The sequence below is a fragment of the Macrobrachium nipponense genome, chromosome 10 (assembly GCF_015104395.2).
Source record: "Macrobrachium nipponense isolate FS-2020 chromosome 10, ASM1510439v2, whole genome shotgun sequence".
Lineage (NCBI taxonomy): Eukaryota > Metazoa > Arthropoda > Malacostraca > Decapoda > Palaemonidae > Macrobrachium > Macrobrachium nipponense.
The window spans coordinates 96,591,689-96,613,418 of record NC_087204.1 but is presented as its reverse complement, the minus strand read 5'-3'; the positions used below and the strand labels follow the sequence as shown (position 1 = coordinate 96,613,418).

The window sequence follows — 21,730 nt, the reverse complement described above, 5'->3', positions numbered from 1 at the left end:
TTACCGCTATAGTTGATAATACGGGTAAAAGAGAATATTTCTAAAATAAAAATAGTATATTTCTAAAATAGAGTATACTTCTAAAATAAATAGAGTATATTACTACAATGAAGAGTATATTTCTAAAATTAAAAAAGTATATTTCTAAAATTAAAAAAGAGTATATTTCTAAAATAAAAAAGAGCATATTTTTAAATTAAAAAGGGTATATTTCTAAAAAAAAAAAAAATAATGAAAAGCGAAAAACCCTCTAAATTATACAACCATATACATTAGGAGTTGCTTGACCTATCAAATTTAGTCCAAAGACCAAGCGTTGGGACTTATGAAGTCATTCAGCGCTGAGGATAATGTAAATTGTTAGGAGAGGGTGCAAAGTAAGATGGGGGTTGCAGCTAAAGGGCCGAAGGGACTCTGCAAGCAATGCCTATGGTCTGTTTGTTTCTTTGTTTGTATGCATGGTGTTTTGACGTTGCATGGAACCAGTGGTTATTCAGCAACGGGACCAAAGGCTTTACGTGACTTCCGAACCACGGCGAGAGTGAAATTCTATCACCAGAAATACACATATCTCACTCCTCAATGGAATGCCCGAGAATCGAACTCGCGGCCACCCAGGTGGCAGGCCAAGACCAAACCGACCACGTCAGGGAGGCGCTTGTAATGCCAACGGTGCACTGTGTGAGGTGCACTGGCGGCAATAACCTCCTACGGAGACTATATGAATTATGTAAATTAGGTACTGGTGAACAAACCATGAATATCTAAGCAATATTAAAGCGTATAAAACACCAGGATATGAAAACTGGGTTTTAAAATTTTAGCAACTCGAAATTTGGAAATAAAATCAAGTTCTGTTGAGCTTTCTACCACAAATCTATAAAATAATTATACGTCACGGAAAACTAACCGTGAAGCACAACAGAGTTTCATTCACTTTATCGCCTTCTCAATCTCAAATGTATGACACAAACAATTTTTTCTTATATCTAGACAGACCAATCCCTCACTTGGGCTTCAAACAACCTATATCTAACCACGCAAACAATGCTCTTTGACCCGGCAAACAAACGCGAAAGGCAACGCTACGCTAATGATGCGAGATGACTATAGTAGATTCACGTCAACCGTGCATCTGATGTCTAGGCCAGTCCCTTACGACGCTCCTGATTGGCTGATAAGCCAATCAACTGGGCTGGAAACTCTCCTCAGTCTCTCCAGAGAGTTCATATAGGCAGGATGTATGTTCCACCTATCCTGAGGGATACTTTTTCAAAGCCGTATCCCTCAGGGGAGGTGAAACATCCACCCTGCCTATGTGAACTCAGGAGCGTGGTAAGGGACGTGGCAAGACATCAGATGCATGGTTGATGTGAATCTACCATAGCACTGAAATCACTTCGTGCTTTCGTTTTCCCGGGTTAAAATAACAATTTAGGGTAGTTCTCTTGCTAACCACAGCTAAATGGGGCAAAAAAAAAAATGCGAAAATTGTACTTAGCACCTAGGTATAAAATATTCAATGGAATTAAATGAATATGCTGAGATTTTTCCAGTCTCTCTCTCTCTCTCTCTCTCTCTCTCTCTCTCTCTCTCTCTCTCTCTCTCTCTCTCTCTCTCAGGGGTAAGATACCATATCCTAAAAACTATGATGCAGAGAAGTCAATAAAGAAAACTCTTGAATAAGTAACATACGGTCATCAAAATAATTATTTTGGATACCTGCGCGCGCACACACACACACACACACACACACACAGAACATTGCATCAGAATTGTAGGATAATGAGATGCAACAGCAGCAATATCAATAAGGCAGTGCAATTTATCATGGTTATTAGTACGACTAATTATAATAAATCCTCTACGTGTCAACTTCCTGTTGTCATGCATTACCTACAGGTTATTATTATTATTATTATTATTATTATTATTATTATTATTATTATTATTATTAATAATTCATATGAAACATGTCTAAGACCGCATCAACTTGCAAAACGTGCAAGAAAATAAGGAAGTATATATCGTCAATAAGACAAAATAATACTACAACAAAATTACATCTTTAACTTTAAACATTCCAACCATGATCTAACAAGTAACACATAATAAAAAGTAAACAAGAATAATTAAAAACCAGGCGAAACTCCACAGAAACAACGAAAGTACCAGAACACGAATGCGTGAAGATCAACACGTTCTAACAAATAATACTCTGAAGGTTTGTACTTGAACGCCCTTACACCCGAAACGAGATCGATAAGGCTTCGAATGGTACACTATGCGTGCCACCCACTCATTAAGTGCAATAGATCAATGCATAGATAAGTGCGATAAGTCTTGTATGCCTTCGTCCTGACGGCGGAATATAATTATATAATCGACTGAATATCTCGTCTCATTCAAGGGCACGTGAACGGGAGTTGTATACTATAGTAGATTCCCATGACCATCACCCGCGCATCTGGTGTCTAGGCCAGTCCCTTACGACGTTCCTGATTGGTTGATTGGCTTATCAACAGCCAATCAGGAGCGTCGTAAGCGACTGGCCTAGACATCAGATGCGCGGGTGATGGGAATCTAATATAGTGCTGCACCAGCCCCGATTTTTTGACATGCCCCTAGGTTACGTTAGTTTTGATATTCATTGGATTTAAGGTGAGTGAAACATAATGAGATTATTTTCAAGGAGATTCTATGGTTAGTTTTTAAGATATGGCGTCCCACTTTTTCAGGGAAGGTACAGTACTCGGTTACTGCTCGGGAATATGCGAACGGGAGTTACCGAATTGTTCTGAATTAACAGTGAAATTTAAAGGGATCTCAGAAGCCGAGATGGTTTGTACATGTCACGAGAAGCGAGGATGAATGCTCAGTCAAAATAGTATTTGATATATAAGCAGGAAGACAGAGCAAAAAGAAAGCTCAGACCAGATACCAGATAAGAATGAAATGGCAAAAAAAGACAAGACCGAAAAAACTGGGCTGAGCTCTTCCCACGTCTAGCACAAAGTTAAAGGCAAACATGATTTAGAAACATTAATAAAAAAATAACGACGATTAACTCTAATGGACACTTGTTGGTGATGCATTGCAAGAATTGGTGGAAATAGTGATACCACATTTTGGTCACTCGGTACCATGTGAATGAAAGGTACAATTATGCAACGCAGTTCTGGATACGAACTTTTAAAAAAATTGCAATCGCACTGCCTATATGCAGCACCGTTTCGCCAATTCATTTCATGGAGCCTACTGGTTAACGCGCAGTAAAAACGGCTCTTCACGACCTTCACATCAAATCGTATACTCTTTCTACTTCAGTTTATTGAAACAAGTTAAATGGAGCACAGAAGGCTAAAGAAAGTTCCACAACGTCTTAGTAGTATGCTGTGATGAGTATGTCATTATAATTAACGCGACCAATTCAATGATACCAGCAGCGCAATTTCTACCTTTAATCTGCAACTTAACGACGATTAAAAAACACAGAAAGCTATTATAAATATTATACATATAATATACATATATATATACATGTGTGTAAGTGTGCGAGCAAAATTAAAATATGACACTAGCCCAACTGAACGTGAGGTTGAAATCAATGTCGAGAAACGTTACAGAGAAAATATTACAACTTACGAAAATTGAGAAATAAAAAAAACATCTTGAAATGGCAACAAAAATAAGCTACAAGTAAAACTTGGGAAACGCAAACGGAGACACTAATCGAACATCACCTATACGTTATTGGCGGATGTCGCCTATATAAATCAGTGAGCGAAAGCTTGCTTTTAAAATAACTCACTAAAATGAATTCACGCGATCACTCTCAACTCAAAACAGACGACGGTCCAAAATCAACATTTTCCCCTCGGAAGTGTGAAAACAGCTTTCAAAAGGAACAGGATGCACATTTATTACGTTAATGACAATTAAAAATTTGTCCTCGCTTTTTCCTGTTTGTTTGTATGGTGTTTTTACGTTGCATGGAACCAGTGGTTATTCAGCGACGGGACCAACGGGTTTACGTGACCTCCGGACCACGTCGAGAGTGAACTTCTATCACCAGAAATAAACATCTCTAACACCTCAACGGGATGCCCGAGAATCAAACTCGCGGCCAACGAAGTAGCAGGTCAAGACCATACCGATCACGCCACTGAGGCGCTTTTCCTCTGTTTGTAGCTCAGAACATAATAGCACTAAGGTATCTCAAACTTTTAGAGATATATGAGGCCAACATCCCTTACTGTTGCAGGATTTTGATCAATTTACTGACTGTTGTCTCTTGCCTTCACTACGAGCCTAGCATGTAATGAAAGTTCAGATGCCTCTGTACAGAATGGAATTGAAAATTGGAATTTAAGCCAAAGGCTAAGCGCTGGGACCTATGAGGCCATTCAGAGATGAAACGAAAACTGGGAGTAGAACGGTTTGAGCTACGAATCAGTTGTCAGGAGAGATTGCATAGCAAGATGAAAGAAAGAGAATATGAATGAAGGTACAGTAAAAGGAATGAAAGGGGTTGCAGCTAAGGACCGAAGGAACGCTGCAATGAACCTTATGTAATGCCTACAGTGCACCACGTGAGATGCACTGACAGCACTACCCGCTAAGGGATTCAGAGCCTATAAATCTGTTTGTGAAACATACACAAACAATTCATTAAAGTCTACTGAACCTTGTGCATTTCTTTAACCAAGCGTATTACTAACAAACCTTTCTCAACAACAAAGGTCAACTGATATGCAGGATATTATAGTACTTTCCTACACCAGTCAAAAATGAAAAATAAGAACGCTTGGAAAAAATCCGCCTTGCGCCGTGAATAATACATTTTTGAGCTCAGAACATGACAGCATAGAGCCACACTTCTCTCTAGTTTCTGATAAAATACTCCCTAGCTCAATGGAACATACTCCTTAATGTCTGAGAGTAAGCTTCTTATTATCAGAAAATACTCCGTAGTTTCTGAATCAGAAAATACTCTGATAACATATTCCCTAAGTGACTGACAACGTACTCTTTCGTTTCTGGGAATAAGCATCTTAAGTTTCAGAGAAAAATATCTTTTTCTGACAATGTACAGTAAGTTCCAGAAGTGAAGCGATAAATTTCAGAATTGATCGTATTTCTTTAGAAACTCGTGGGGTTGCCAGTTAGTATATTTTACTCCAATGATTGTCATCCTCTTTATCTAACAATACGCATCAGTGATTAACTGTAGTAGCACAGAAAGTATTTCCCCAGTGAATGATCAATGTTTGTACAAAAATTGTTTATTAAAAAAAAAAAAAACGAATTTCCCCATAGAAACATCCCCGGCTCTCAATGTGTGATATCAAGTGTTCACCAATGAGTGGTAGCAGGAACCGAGTGCATAAGCATTGGCCTAATATGATTTGCAAATTAACTTTCTACTTTTATAGCGTTACATCGAAAGTTATGATTTCTTTTGATAAAGCACAAAGAAGTTTAGTATCTGATTAAATGAAATATAAATAAGACACAAGTTGGTGTAAAAAGAAAAAAAAAATCTAAGTTATATGCGCGTTTAGCATTGGCTACATGGTTAGGCCTATTCAAGAATCAAGGAAATATATTTTCCAGCTTGTTAGTTAATAATTTCATCTAATTCCTCAATTGTGCTAATCTTTGCTTGTGGAATTGCGTTCAGGGTCGCGTCAAACAATTATTTTCGTAGGTTTCCACCCTATTTTTTCAGTGCATAAGTGAGACTATTTTTGTCCATATGATCCGGAGTGTGAATATGCTTGGCGAGCATTATTTTAATATCGTGTAACCAGAGGCCTGTTTTAAGAATCGAGCACTAGGCCTATTGGTCATGCGTCGGGTGCTTCTATATATATATATATATATATATATATATATATATATATAATATATATATATATATAATATATATATCGCAAAAAAATCATAAATTTATGTTATACAATAATGCTTGACTGGATCGAACTGATTACTGGTTGCCCGTGGAAATATGAATTTGGGTGATATCACTCCCTGATGATACGCCCACTTACGCACATTCAGTCTTAAATTTCATGGTTGGAATGATTAGAAGATTTGAGGTAAAAGGTTGAAGTGAAAAAGGTGGAGTTAGTTTGTGTGTATAGGTAGAGGTAGAGGGCGAGGCGGGGTTGTTGGGTCTATTGTCTCCCTACTTAACCAGGTGATTTTAGGCTGTTCTGGTTGCTTGCGACTGTCTTTCTTATTTTTTATTTAGCGAGTCTGTTTCCTAGGTGCAAGGACAGGTCCTGGTGTCGGTCCTAATGGTTCTACTTTTTCCTAAATAACACAGTGGCCCTGCATTGTAATCCTTGCTATGCCCGGAACTAGGCCTAGTCACTTGAAGGTAGCAGCAGTTAGAGCCTTTCTCGAAGATGGTATTTCATGCTCGGACATAGAAGATAAAATTAGAACTACCAACCACACCCAACTTCTCTATTGATTCTAGGTGCATTCATGGTTGATTATGTTTAATGTTGCGGAGATTTTCCTTTTACATTCTATTGATGCTTGCATGGTTTTATGCATCTTCGCTAAAATAATTGATAATACACTATGATATTAAATGTTTGTTTCCACATTGCTCAAAATATACATTGGTAACGTACGTAATCCTGTGTTGAACGAGAATTTCAAATTGTTTCGTTTCTATAGTTTGAAGTAATTACTATACTTTAAAATAATAACTATTAGAGTAATTTTTTCTTATGATTGTTATAAATATCATAGATTTGATATTTGTGCATCATATGTTAGCTTTATTTTGCTTGACAGAGCTTTCACTGTAGAAAAAAAATTAATTTTTCAGCTAAGAGTTGTAGTTGCCAGTTAGTGAATTTCGAACGAAATCCTCTGAAAATTGTCGCTTCAGTTTTGGAACTTACTGTACCACAGTTTTTTTTTAATTACTAATTATTTTCTAAGCAAATACTCCTAAGTTTCGAGAAATGACTCCTTATTTTCGGAAAAAAAAAACTTTTGTGTCTAGGAACTTATAAAAAAAAACTTCTTAGTGTCTATGAACTTATAAAACAACTTCCAAGTGTCTATGAACTCATAAAAAACTTCTTAGTGTCTAGTAACTTATAAAAAACTTTTTAGTGTCTAGGAACTTTCTACTTTAACTCAGTGAACATATTCTTTAGTTACCGATAAAAATTCTTTTGTGAAGTAAACTTTGATGATATAATCTATAACAACAAAAGGCCGTTAATGATTTAATAAAACAACGCGTGATGCCACCTCCAGCTTACTCGGGACGCGTGCAAGATTTTCCCCGCAGGCATAAATTGTAAACATTATATTCCTAACTTAATGCGAAGTGGTCTTCGTAACTAATACTCATGCTTAGTACTACAAATTAAACACGTTCATATACTCTCAGTTATAAATGAAAACACAATATAATCGATCAGAAACATAGCCTAAATTCAGCACACCAAATAAATTAAAACGTGCTAGAATCTACAATCAAATAGAGCCTGATTTCACCAAAGAAAATTAAATTAAATACGCTATATTTGAGTAGAAATTTATTTTCTGTACTGTTTAACATGCACATTATTTATTTTTTACGTTTTCCTTCGAATAAATAAATCATAACTATCCTATCCTAAAATTCCTTTTTAGGCTTTTCCAAAGACATTTTCTACACCCCCCAACAACAACAACAAAAAGTAGTTTGTATGCTTCCTCCCCGAGTAAGCGAAAAAAAAAACTTTCGCCCTCTCACCTTCAAAAAATAATAAAAATAAGTCAAGTCCAAACAGTAAAGATCACAAAACCATAAAGATGTATTTTCGAATTGAACAAAGGAAAGAATACCTTGAAGAATACGACCATATTCCCTACGTTAAAGTAAATAATATCATAAACCCACAATATTAAATTCTGGTTTATACCGAATTCTGCCTCCCTAATCATCATACAAAGATAGTCAATGACGAAACAAGAGGAAAAGCAAAAATTCTAGAGGTCTCCAACTCGTGATTTCGACATATGTTGTGATAGTTAACGGATCCCCTAGTCCTAGTCGATGCTCTTCTGATGTTAGTGCAACCAAAACGAAGGCTCTCGCTCTCTCTCTGATTTCCTACACCAGTGGAAATGAAGAATCATCATCATCATATCGTATAAGCTTCCATCAAAACACGAGGCCTCGAACCACCCAAATGCTGGCTGGCCACGAGATATCCGCTACGATTTCTTGAGGGCAAATAGAACAAGACATCTTACCATAACACCGACACACTTGAAGGCAGTGTGTGTGTGAGGCAGAGTTGCCAAAACTACGGCCTTCCAAAAATGAAAGAAAATGGGGGGAAAAAGAAAAAGAAAACAGAAAGGGAGGGACTATACGATTTCTCCTGTGGCAAGTTAAACGAAATGACATAATTCCCATGTTGCAATACGAAGAAAGTCTAAGGAAAGTCTTGCGTAACGACAAGGAGTGAGCAACCTTTGAATTCGGTTATCCACCACCCCGTCTTTGGCAACGCTGGATCAGTTTAAGAGAGTCGATGTACAAATTAAACACGGGAGGGAAGGGGTGCGTGAGTTCACGTTATCAGTGATATTTTCCACTTAATAGTGTTTTTTAACGCTGTAAGTGGGTTAGCCAAACAGCCGGGGTTCTGAGCTTAATTTATTTTTAGGACTGCTTTCTGCGAACCCTTTCTTACCTCTTTGTATGAACAGAGCTAAACCTCCCTCCCTTTCTCTCTCCCTCTCGCTGCTACGTATGACTTTTTATGGCTAAGAGCAAAAACAGCAGTGACGCTTTGTAAATATAGCGTCGTGTCTTCATTATTCGATGATAATCACTATGAATGACTCAAGCGGATTCGTAAAAATAACTCGGTCTTATGAGCACATTTTAGTTGACATATAACGAAGCTTTTCACTCACTTGAACAACAGTTACTTTTTCCAACATATGATGATAGTGACCTACCCGTCATATGATGTTACTTTTTTCAGCATATGATAACAGTCACTTTTCGTTACATCATATGACGATACTTTTTCCACCATACGATAACAGTCACTTATTCCAACACGTGATAGCAGTTACTTTTTCCAACATATGCCGACAGCCACTTGTTCCAACATATGACGACAGCCACTTTTTCCAACATATGATAACAATTTGTACAGTTTCTTATACAGGATAACATTTACTTTTCCCATTATATATAAAAATGGCTCTGGTAGTTATATTTACTGTATACCTGTCTTCATTTCGTTAATTCTAGACAATTTCACGATCAGAGGTGCACATCTGAAAGATATTATAATTATTGAAACTTAAAACACGTCCACTTACATAGCGCGAACGGCAATGAGTCACGCTGAATATTCTTTAGACCTTGCCGGAACCAACGGCTGACCGTAAATGAATTAAATCCAACTAGCAAACATATTTATACAGAAATTATGTATGAAAATTCATAAAGTAACTAAGTCTACAGGCATAACCAACCTCGTTTCACGGGCAGAACCAGCTCCGTTTCAGGGAATCCCTTCTCACCCCCACCCCCATCGGAAGTTTGGGCGGGGGGGCCGGGGAGGTAGGATGATACACCATTATAAACCATCTTGGGGGTCCCCACTATAAACTAGCTAAGTTCCATGCCCATGGACCAGCCGTTTGGCCGTGATTGAATGGCAGACGGACGGACAGACATTACGCCTAATAAAGTAAGATGTGGGAAAAGGGGGAAAATAAATCAAGAAGTCAAAGAGGGAAAGAAAGGGAAATTAAGAACAATGAAAGGAAAAAGAGAGTAGAAAATTAAGAACAGTTAAGGGGAAAAGAGAGTGGAGAATTAAGAACAGCGAAGGGAAAAAGAGTGGAAGTTAAGAACAGTGAAGGAAAAAAGAGAGTGGAAAATTAAGAACAGCGAAGGGAAAAATGAAAGTTGCAAATTAAGAACAATGAAGGAAAAAAAGAGAGTGAAAAATAAAGAATCGAGAAGGGAAAAAGGGGATAAAAAGTATAAAAAGTAAGAAAACAATGAAAAACGGAACAAAAAAAGGGTCAAAAAAGAATCGAGAAGAGAAAAAAAAGGAGTAGAAAATTGAACAGTGAAGGAAAAAAGAGAGTAGAAAATTAAGAATCGAGATGATTAAAGAACAAATGAAAAATACGTATTCATGGAGAACTAACAGTGGAGATATTTCTTTCATTTCAGGTGCTGTATATTTCAATTTCGAAACTTTGAGCTGATGTCTACACCATGATGATACGCAGGAAATCGAACTCATGTCGAAGCATTTTCATATTGTATTTCCATAAAAATATAATTCCCTTCAACTTAATCTTCAGCAAAGAAGGATATACCAACATTGGATAATGAATGTTAGGAATAATGCAATTATGGGCTCAGTTAATAATACTAATGCATGCACTATTTATTTAACAATATTGGTATTATTTCCAAATGATTACATTTTATTCCGAAATCACTAAGTAGATTGTCAGTGGGTCAGCTAGTCTCTCTCTCTCTCTCTCTCTCTCTCTCTCTCTCTGTGCAGCGTAAATGAGCAAATAATAGACGTGCAACATTTGACAATGTCCCATCAATGAGATCGTCTGTGGTGCCTGGGAGATGAGAGAGAACCACATTCATCCACTCGTCAGCACCTAATTAAATCGGAAACCTCATTTGTACAGACGTGAGCTTCAGGAAGCCTCCGAAGCCAGCAATTATCGCCGATCAAAAAAGACCGAGCCGATCGCGTACCCTGCCAGAGAGAGAGAGAGAGAGAGAGAGAGAGAGAGAGAGAGAGAGAGAGAGAGGAAAAACTGGAGAGACCCTTCTGCTTGAGGACCCAGAGCTCGAATGAAAGCGATCCCAGTCGTTTTTTTTTTTTTCGATGTTGTGAAATACTGGCCAGATAATTCTTTCTTCATCTCCCAGTAATTCCAACCGGAACTTTCTCTCTCTCTCTCTCTCTCTCTCTCTCTCTCTCTCTCTCTCTCTCTCTCTCTCTCAGCGGTATCGTCCGTCTCATAACCAAGGAGACCCGTCTTCTTCGCTTCCGGGTCGAGGAGAGGCCAATCTGAGAGATTTTTCATTTTTCCCATACATAAATAAATCCAATCTCCCCGTCATCAGTGAACTGGGCACCTGGCTATGGTCGACTGTTGTTGTGTGTTGGTTCCGGTGGATGTAGAGACAGGAAAACATATGGTATGTCAAGTGAATAGTTCAATCAAAATATATACCTTCAGATCATTGTCAAAAATGGGGCTCCAACAAGGTAATCCTCGTGAAATCATACATCAGACTCTCTCTCTATCTCTCTCTCTCTCTCTCTCAACCACACACCCAACACACACACACACACACATATATATATATATACTAATATATACTTATATATATATTATTATAATATATGATATATATATATATATATATAGATATATATATTATATATATTCATATATATATTATATTGTATATATAAACCAGTCCTCTCTCTCTCTAACCAATGCAAACTCAGCAACATTCAACCTTGACCACACATCGCATTTGGCAATTGAGTTTACAGCCTCCAGGCAGTATCGTCTGATAAAGACTGAATATTAATTTTCACAAACAGCAAACCGAGTAAGACATCAAAGAAATACTTTGCTGTTTATAAAGATCCGATCACTGTTACTTCTCCGGGCGCGTAGCAAATTATATCAGTCGCGATCTGCTTTTCAAAACATGGCTATATCTCAGGATTCGGTAACACAATCTTATACGCTTGCGCAGTAGTTCAAGCAACAGAGAGAGAGAGAGAGAGAGAGAGAGAGAGAGAGAGAGAGAGAGAGAGAGAATCTGATCCACCTCAGCTGGCCAAACACAAGCAAGGCTTCTGTGAAACCAAGGATTTTTTTCTTTTTTTTTTTCTTGAGCACTGAGCCACTTCTGGGACGATGCTAATTACTCCTCTGTCACTCCTTCCATCAACTCCGACATCGGGATCAGATAATGGATGATTGACGCTTTTCGTAATCTATCCTCAAGTCGTCTGTCGGATCTTTCCATCTAAATATTAATGGAGAGAGGCTTGCCATGAAAATCTCTGTGGAGTTCCGATTACAACATTAACTGTTTCTCGTCTCGCCTTTCTCTGAATATCAGATTAAGTCGAGAGCTGCGAATACGAAGGAATATAAGATTCAGGCCAAGCTTTGGGACCTTCGAGGTCATTCAGCGCTGCAACAGAAATTAAGAGTCAAGTAGGCTTCAAATGTGTAAACAGGAGGAAAACCTCAAAGTAGTTGCACTGTGAAACAACTTTTAGGAGAGAGTGGATAGTAAGATGGAAGAAAGAGAATATAAACGGAGGTATAGTAAGAGGAATGGAAGAGATTGCAGCTACGGGCTGGAGGGACGATGACAAAGAATTTTAATAAATGTCTACAGTGCACCGCGCGAGGTGCACTGATAGCACTAACCCTTTACGGGAAGAGATGCGTATACATCCGTAAGTGCACAGTAAGTATGTACCATTGCCTACAGATAATCGATGATGTATTGCAACAGTATACAAGCACATACAGTAGTAGTAGTAAAATCACCGTCAATGAGAGCCATGTCTATCAAATAATTTACCCGTTTGATGTAAAAAAAAAAAACCATTAAATTCTTAATTTGAAAGCGACAAATAATTTTTCTAACCGCGGAGAGTTTTCAAGACATTTAATGACCAAATAAAAATGACAGAAGACGACATCTTACTATAATGGGCGTTATGTCTGTCAATCATTCAATCACGGCAAGACGGCTGGTCCGATGGGTATGAAACTTGGTAGGGTTATAGTGGGGACCCCTAAGATGGTATATGATGGGATTTCATCCTACCCCCCCCCCCCCCGTCAAATGGGCGTTATGAGTAGAAAACCGTAACTGAAAATTCAAGCAAAATTGTTGTAACTGTTTAAGGGCTGTTTGCTAGTGGTATATAATACCATAAATAACAAGAAATGACAACTGGAAAGGGGGTTTAAGCTAAAATCAAATAGGTATGATAAACTTACTAAGTTCATGTCAATACAGTATACGCCCGTAATCATCACCTATCTACCGCCTCCCTTGGTCTAACCTATTGTCACAAAAGGTCATTCTGAGGTCAAGTGGAAGAGTTACAAAATATTTCTTGCTAAATCTTACGCAGCCCTGCCCTGGGTCGCTGAAGGTCAAGTGAAATTACCATCCAAGGTGAGCATACCTCAGGTCCACGGTAATTTTCGCTTACTCGGGGAGTAAGCCTTCAAACTAATGTTGTTGTTGTTGTTCTTGTTAGGAGTGGTAGGAAAGCCCCATGGAAAGGCCTAAAAAAGGTGTTTTGCAATGAGTTAACGATACAGGAATTGTATTGTTTGTTTGTATGGTGTTTTTACGTTGCATGGAACCAGTGGTTGTTCAGCAACGGGACCAACGGCTTTACGGGACTTCCGAACCACGTCGAGAGAAAACTTCTATCACCAGAAAAACACATCTCTCACTCCTCAATGGAATGGCCGAGAATCGAACCCAGCGACCACCGAGGTGGGACGCTAATACCATACCAACCACGCCGCTGAGGCGCTTACAGGAATTGTAGGATAAGAGATTTATGATTTATTCATTAGAATGAAAATGTAAGCAATAGATAATGTGTGTTAAACAGTACAGAATAATTATTATTTCTAATAAAATATAGTGTATTTACTTTATTTTTCATTGGTGAAACAACACACTATTTGACCACAGATTTTAGAACGCGCCCCGAGTAAGCTGTAATTCTGATCACGCCTTATATAAACTTGGATGAGGAGACAGGAGGCAGAGAGGTATAGAATTCTATTAGCAAGCGGTATAGAATTCTATTAGCAAGCGACACAGGGTGCTCCTTTACCCCTTCAAAGCTTCCTTTCAACCTGGTTTTATTAAACAGACAACATGCATCTCGGCGAGTCTCTACAGGAACCCAGCAACACTCGAGTAGGAATATGAATAGGAATATGAAACAAACAGCGCAAGGTCTGGCTTATCAATTCCCCTTGATTTCCCAATCGATAGAAATGTATTAAGGATGACGATGTTACGTTACTTTGTACAAACATCGCTCTTATGGGATTTAGAGGAACTGGACTTTGGAGGAACCGGGCATATTTTAAGAGGACATGGGCCTATTTAATGTAGAGAGAGTTCTCTGTTAATTCTACTTCTGGTGCAATATGTCTGAACAGAGTCGATACCCCTTTATATTTTACTGCAGAGATTTAATGCCGCAGAATGAAACACTGTTGTTTTCGTGGTTTGCGATTTTAATGGTGTCTTCTATAAGCTATGTGTGCCTTGCGTAATATTCTTTTAGCGTTCATTGGCGAGTTATTCATCTAGATAGCCTATGTATATATATATAGTGTGTATATATATATATGTATATATATATATATATAATATATAATATATATATATATATATACATATATGGTGCGCTCTATGAACTAAGCTAACGACTATCTAAAAGTGCACTGTAAGGTCTGAGTACTCAAATGGATACGAGACATGATTTCTCAACGGTAGGGATCTGTACTTCAGCTGAACCAAAGGGATTATTGATACATTTCAGTGAGGTATGATTACGTGGAGCGACGTTTGCAATTATCTTTGGTTCATCATTTCTTAGCACGGCAATAAAGTAAGGTACATTCTAAGCTGTGTGCTACTTATTTATGTGCATGCAAATTACAATTTTTCCTTGCACAGCCGTATTTCAAGTGCACTCTTCAAGTTTGTTTTATTGTTTTTAGCAGATCCCTTGTTTCGTTGACTTCACGAAACCAAAGCACACACACACACATTATATATATATGTATATATATATCTATATATATATAGATATATATAATAGATATTATTATATTATATAATAGATTATATATTAATATATATATAATATGATATATATATATACATATCTAATATAGATATATTATATATATATATATAATATATATATATACGTATATACATAAACACGTATGCATAACTACACACACACACACACACACACACACACACACACACACACACACACACCATATATATATATATATATATATATATATTTATATATATATATATATATATATATATACGTAATAATACATAAACACGTATGCAAACTCACCCACACAACACACACACACACACACACACACACACATATATATATATATATATATATATATATATATAATTTATTATATATTTAATATAATATATAATTATATATATATATATATATATATATATATATACATATATATATTATATAAATTCCGCAACACATTAATCTGGAAAAATCTTAATAGGCTAATTTTTTCACGAAAAATATTAAATAACGTCCTTTTTATTCCAAAAACTAAACCTAAACTGAACATATAACATTGAAATCGATAAGCAGCCACTGAACCCACTTTCCTTGGATTAAACTACCAATTTTCAGAGCGAATATGGGAAAATGTGACCTGACAGGTGTAACAAGGCCGCCTGAAAAACTAGGGAGTTCTCTCCTTAAACTCAGTGTTAACACTGAAGGCAGAATATATATGAAGATTTTTAGGCCAAAGGCAACGCGCTGGGACCTGTGAGGTCATTCACAGCTGAAATGGAAATTGACTGTAAAAGGTTTGAAAAGTATAACGGGAGGTAAACCTCGCAGTTGCACTATGAAACAATTGTTAGAGAGGGTTTAAAGTCAGATGGAAGAGAAAATATGAACGGAGGTACAGTAAAAAGTAATGAACGAGATTGCAGCTAGGGGCCGAAGGGACGCGGCAAAGACCCCCTTAAGTAATGCCTACAGTGCACCACGTGAGGTGCACTGACGGCTCTACCTACCCCAGCCCGCTGCGGGAACTGATGGGAGAAGGATTATTGATGAGCTTTTCAACACCGATTGTTGTATGCATAGGAGCTAGTGCTGAATCTATTGTCCTTTTTTTTTTTTTTTTTTTTTACCTTAGGCCTACTGTAGGTATACGTTCCAATTTCAAACTTGAAACTGAAATACAGGATGTTCATGTGACGTCCAACCGAATTTTGAAGGAATGGCCTTCTTCCCTCTGAAGGCGGCAATGTACTAGCTACTAAGCGGTCAGGGAATGCATCAAATGGATCTAATTTAGGCCTACTGTAGCCATGGGTCCCTGGGGTAATGACCTATCCAATTCCAAACTTGAAATTGTGATACTGCTCGCCCATTGTGACGTCCCGTAGAATTTGAAATGCATCGTCTTTCCAATGACTTCGAGACCACTTTGCAGGTAAACGATATCAACTGCAACTCTCCAAAGCGATCACGAAAAGCAACGAATGGCTCTACCAGAACCCATTTCTTTCAGAAAACCTTTTTCTCTTGACCATCGTCATTAATCACCATTTAACGCGAAGGCCGTTGGTGCTGGCATCGTAATATCCTTGCTTACCTAAGGTCTGATTCCTTGTTAAAGTTTCAGATTTCGTTCTGCCCTGATGGAGACATCTCCCGAGAATTAAGATTTCCACAGCGTCATATCGGTTCACCTGAGTTTTGTTAACTGATATATCAGTGACCTGCTGAGATGTGGCAACGAGATCTCCAAGATATGATGTAAATACCAAGCAGCAATGAACACAATTAAACCCCGAGTTCGACGACTACAATATACCGGTAGGCCTAATTCACACACGTCTCAACCCAACACGAGACCTCCCCTTCAGTAATATCCACACCGGAGACGACAAAAGTTTTACGAACTGAGATTCTGGTCTTCGAACCCGTGAAATCTATTCATAAGACAGCTAAACCTTCGGCAGGGGACAGGAATGACATCCCCAACATTCAGTAGATTACTCCTGAAGGAGGGACGACTTCCTTAGAAAAGGATTTTCGTTGGCACATTAGTTGACTGATCATCTTCCAATTCGACAGAAATGGCGTTGGATCAAATTTACGGCACATTTATCAAGCTACGTAGTGCGAATAAAAAGTTGCATAACTGACTTCTTTGGTAGCCCGTTCTCATTTATTACCTAAAACCTAGGCGGTTCAGCAGAGATATAACGACAATGGCGCGTTATTTAACTGGCTAGATCATCATTCAATACACATTATATATATATATATTATATATATATATATATATATATATATATATATATATCAAGTATAAAAGGCCCGTTAAACACTGGTTTAAAGCTAACGACATTTCGGTGGACTAACTCCCACCCTTATCAAGTAGTGAATGACAGAAGGAGTTACATTGTCATTCATTACTTGATAAGGGTGGAAGTTAGTCCACCGAAATATCGTCCTTAGATTTAAACCAGAGTGTTTTTAATGGGCCTTTTATACTTGTGACGTATCATGTTTTAACAGAAGAATTTATTTACATATACATATTATATATATATTTATATCATGTTTATGTATACATAATACACTTTTCCCCAATACGCGGCGCAAAGGGGTAAAGCATTCTTGGTTTCCTCTATGGACACAGCCTTTAACTTTTACCCCTTTCTTATATATTCAAAATCAGGAGACATGACCATTTACAATATAGCTATACTGGACCTATTCATAACCATGATGAGTGTTGCTTTAGCCTTCACTTCATGATTACTCTACATAATAATGTGCAACATTCCAGTTCAACGCAGTAGCCTAGTATACATATGACTTTACTGGTACTATGTAATGTGCAACATTCCATGTAGCCTATAGTACATATGACTTTACTGGTACTATATAATGTGCAACATTCCAGTTCAACGCTGTACATATGACTTTATTGTTGCTATATACGGTGCAACATTCTAGTTCAAATATGAGCTGACGCAGAGAATGAACTCGAGTTCATTACAAAGTACAATTCACACGAAACAGCGCCTGACCGTTGGTTTTTAACGGCGTGAACTGCAGGCAGCGTGGCCCCGCCCTATCCGCTGCACCCTCACTCATCCTTTCGCTTTCAATTTCTGTCAGAGCGTCTTTTAAATCAACTTGCGATACCTCACAGAAATGCTCCTTTCTGTTGCGGTAGGCGTTCGTTCACGCCAGCCGTGCGTGCGTGCGCCCGCGCGGCCACAAGCTGCCAATGCCTGTACCAGATGTGCATATAGAGACGGGCCAAGCAAATGTGTTTGCCAAATGCGGGTATAATGCACACGCCATACACGGGGCAATTCTGGCAAAGCCCTTCCACTTCTGCCCATCGAAGTTTAGAAGAAAAAAAATCATCATCCACGCCGGCTCTCGTACAGCACTAGAGGATGCATGAATGCATGCACCCACTGCATGAACATTATGCACCAATGTGCACTATGAGAAGGGTAGGAGGGAGAGGAACAGTTGCCAAAAAAAAAAAAAAAAAAAAAAAAAAAAAAAAAAAAAACTAAATGAATAACTTCTCGACACCGCTTTGCGTTCTTAATGCTTTATTTTTTTCGTCATTTTCGTTGTCAGGAAGTTATTCACCTAACGTCTACGCCTACAATGATGATTACGATGGTACTGATAAGGTGTGTAATGATAATACGATGATGATCATGACGAAGATGCAGTTTGTTCACATGAATCAAGGTGCCACATCGTACCCCTCCACCCACCAGAGCTCACACCACCACCAAGTGCCCCATGCGTACAGATGCCAGACAGTGCTTTCTACTCCGTTTAAAGAACGCTAAACCATACTTATTTTCGCTTGAATTTCGTCCGCTGAAATTGAAAGCTAACTATCATGTAACAAACAACCCCCAGACAATAGATACAACTCCCCCGTTCGATCACACGAGGCGACAATTGCTATGAAATCTCGAAAACGATCTGGGAATTAGCGCAGACACCCACGAACTGGCATTCCTTGTGTGCGAGAGTGCCCAACCCACCCATTCATGAGCTTGTGCCCTCCCGGTGGTGCCACATTTCGTTTTTTTCGGTCGGTTTTCCGACGCTTCACCTCCTCTCTTTCCACGTGTAATGACGGGCAACGCAGTTCTCGAAGTACAGAGCTTTTTAACGGGGGGTGTGTCAATCAAGCTGATCTGTACAAGAGTGGTTCTTCAGATGCACGCATAAACAAAAGACACACGCATCCACAAACCCCAACCATTAAGAATAGACGGCAAGTTCAGCAACTGCATCGCCACCAACCATTAAAAAAAAAGGCCCCCACTACAGATAAAAAAAATAATCCCACGTAGCCGACACGGGAAAACCTACGAGACATTACCAGGTCACTAACTTACCCTTGGATAACTCCTAGGCAGCCGCCCTCTACTCCTGAATAGTAGTTATATCCCGTTATCCGAGAATGAATCCTCGCGACTCGGGTTTTAAATCCTTCGGCATAAGCTCCACTGATTCACTTTCGCAGCCCAACAACATGAGCGCGCCGTAGTATAAAGCGACGTATGGCAGGAGAGCCGAGTGAGACAGGGAGAGAAAAAGAGATGAAGAGATGGGGGGCGGGATATATACCAGGACAGGAGAGGGGGGGGGGGGCGGGAGAGAAAGAGTGAGTTTGAGTTCTCCTCCACTAGTGAGAAGCAACAACAGCCATGAAGGTGGGGGCTAGAGGAGGTGGGAGAGGGAGAGCAGCAGCAACCCCATAACAGTTTTAAGATAGCGGGGGTGTTGAAGTTATAAAATTTTATTTACTATTTCACCTAAGAGTTCATTCTACATTTACGATCGCAAATAACTTAGAAAGTCTCTTTGGATTCCCAGAACTTTAAATGAAAAAAAAAAAGGAAGGAAGGAAGGAGAGTTGGCACCAGTTGAATAGAAAACAAGCAAAAACCGAGCGTACGGTTTTTATGAATGAACACAAATTCATAGAAAAGAAATCGCCAGAAGTTTAACACCTCTTTCAAGACAGCATATTTCTTATGCTGTATACATGACTGACTGAATACGACAGCAAATGAGGTCATAAATTGTACTAAAAGAAAAAAAATAATCCAGCAACTCCCATTTGGCACTGTTTGCATTGATGAGAGTCACAGTTACCAAGCGTAAAGTTTTCACTGAGTTACGGACGGTTTCGTTTATATAAAATCCAACACTTCAGATTCGTAGGAAGATTCATTAGGTCGTCTCTTCGTGCAAAAACCAAAACATTTTCAGGCCCATGAACAGAAGCGTTACTTGAATTCGCAAATGACAAGAAAAAGACGGCCATACAGATAATACAGTAATAAAAGAAAACTCGTTTAACTTGGGGTATCCTTCCGTGCCCTAAGGGTTTATGTTACCAAACAAAGGAAACGACGGACCTTACGCGGAAGTACGAAAGATTTCTGTCAGGATTAGGAACAATATTTCTCAATTATGACAATAGAAAGCAACTGCGTTTCTTTCTAGCAATTTACTAAATATATGCCGAGGTCAATTCACCGAGCAATCAGTCCTCAAAACAGGTTATACAACTACGCAGACGACAGAATGCAATTTTCTTCTCCGCTTTGCCACTTAATTTCCTATACATATGTAAGCTCATGCCCGGCTCTGCAGGGCTTGGCTTACTCCACCTTCCCCCGCCCGCCCCTTGCATACTACAGGATATATATGCAACTTGCCAACTTGCCAAAGAGAGTACATGACTGAGGCTGTGCTGCCTTGACTCAAGAGCAACCGAATGCATGTATCGCTACGTGCCCACTCATTTGCAATTTCACAGATTAGGCTTACATGAGTAACTCGCCTCCCTGTATATCAGTTGATTAAATGCGCGGTTCAATTAGGAAAGATGAGAATTGCATATAAATATATGCAAAAGTCAAGTGGGTAGGCACTCACTTTTTCCCTGCATGTATTACTCACTAATAACTCTTGTGTGTGTGTGTGTTCTTTTTTAGCCTATAACCACTGGTACTGTTCAGTGCTAGTCTCACTTTCCGTTGTATAAGAGATTTATTTTTCATTTTTAGAGGGAAAGCACATTCCATAAGCAAGAAAATTCATAACGGCGTGATGATGAAGCATCTTTCCAATGTACTTGGGGAACTCGAGGAATTATGTAAGCTTGACTATGATTAATTAACTACGTTTGTCGTGCTATAGAACTCACTCAAAAAAGAAGTGGAACTGTGATGCGTACTGTAAAAGAAATGCCATCACAAGACGGATTACTTCTGCAAGATTTTTCTCCATTGGCAAACGCACTAAATCTGACTACCACCACGTTTGTTTCGTTTTTACTGAATTTTTCAAAAGTACTACTTGTCCTTTTCTTTAAAAGCTTCCATTCTTTTCGACCACAGATTTGTCAATTTCAACAAAAACTAAAAAAAAAAAATTCCCAATATCCGAGCAACTGACGCAATATCAACTTGTCTCGTGGGTATCGAAAAACCAACGTAGCAAGTAAAATATGCCCCAGGTTTCTTCGGCGCAATCGAGTTATCGCGTACACCGTATAATCAAGGCCACCGAAAATTGATCTATCTTTCGGTGGTCTCGGTATGATGCTGTGTAAGCCGTGGCCCATGAAACGTTCAGCCACGGCCCGGTAGTGACCTATCGTATGGCGTTGCCAGACGCACGATCGTAACCAACTTTCACCTTCAAAAGTCCGGACGGTCAGGCAGACCCATCTCAAGTTTTCTTTTACAGAAAAAAAACCACTAAATATATGTAACAATCCACTAAAAATC

At 38.6% G+C, this 21,730-nt stretch overlaps 1 protein-coding gene across 2 annotated transcripts in view; it reads right to left on the bottom strand.

Annotated features, from left to right (window-relative positions):
* The window catches only part of LOC135223790 (protein c-ets-1-A-like), a 420,475-nt gene that overhangs the window by 396,027 nt on the left and 2,718 nt on the right, over positions 1 to 21,730 (bottom strand). The window contains exon 1 of one of the 2 annotated variants that reach the window (XM_064262584.1): positions 19,322 to 19,478. The exons of the other annotated variant lie outside the window; for it this stretch is intronic. The gene's annotated coding sequence lies outside the window, so the exon portion shown is untranslated. Of the gene's footprint in view, positions 1 to 19,321; positions 19,479 to 21,730 lie in introns of those variants that run through there. 2 annotated transcript variants of the gene reach the window in all.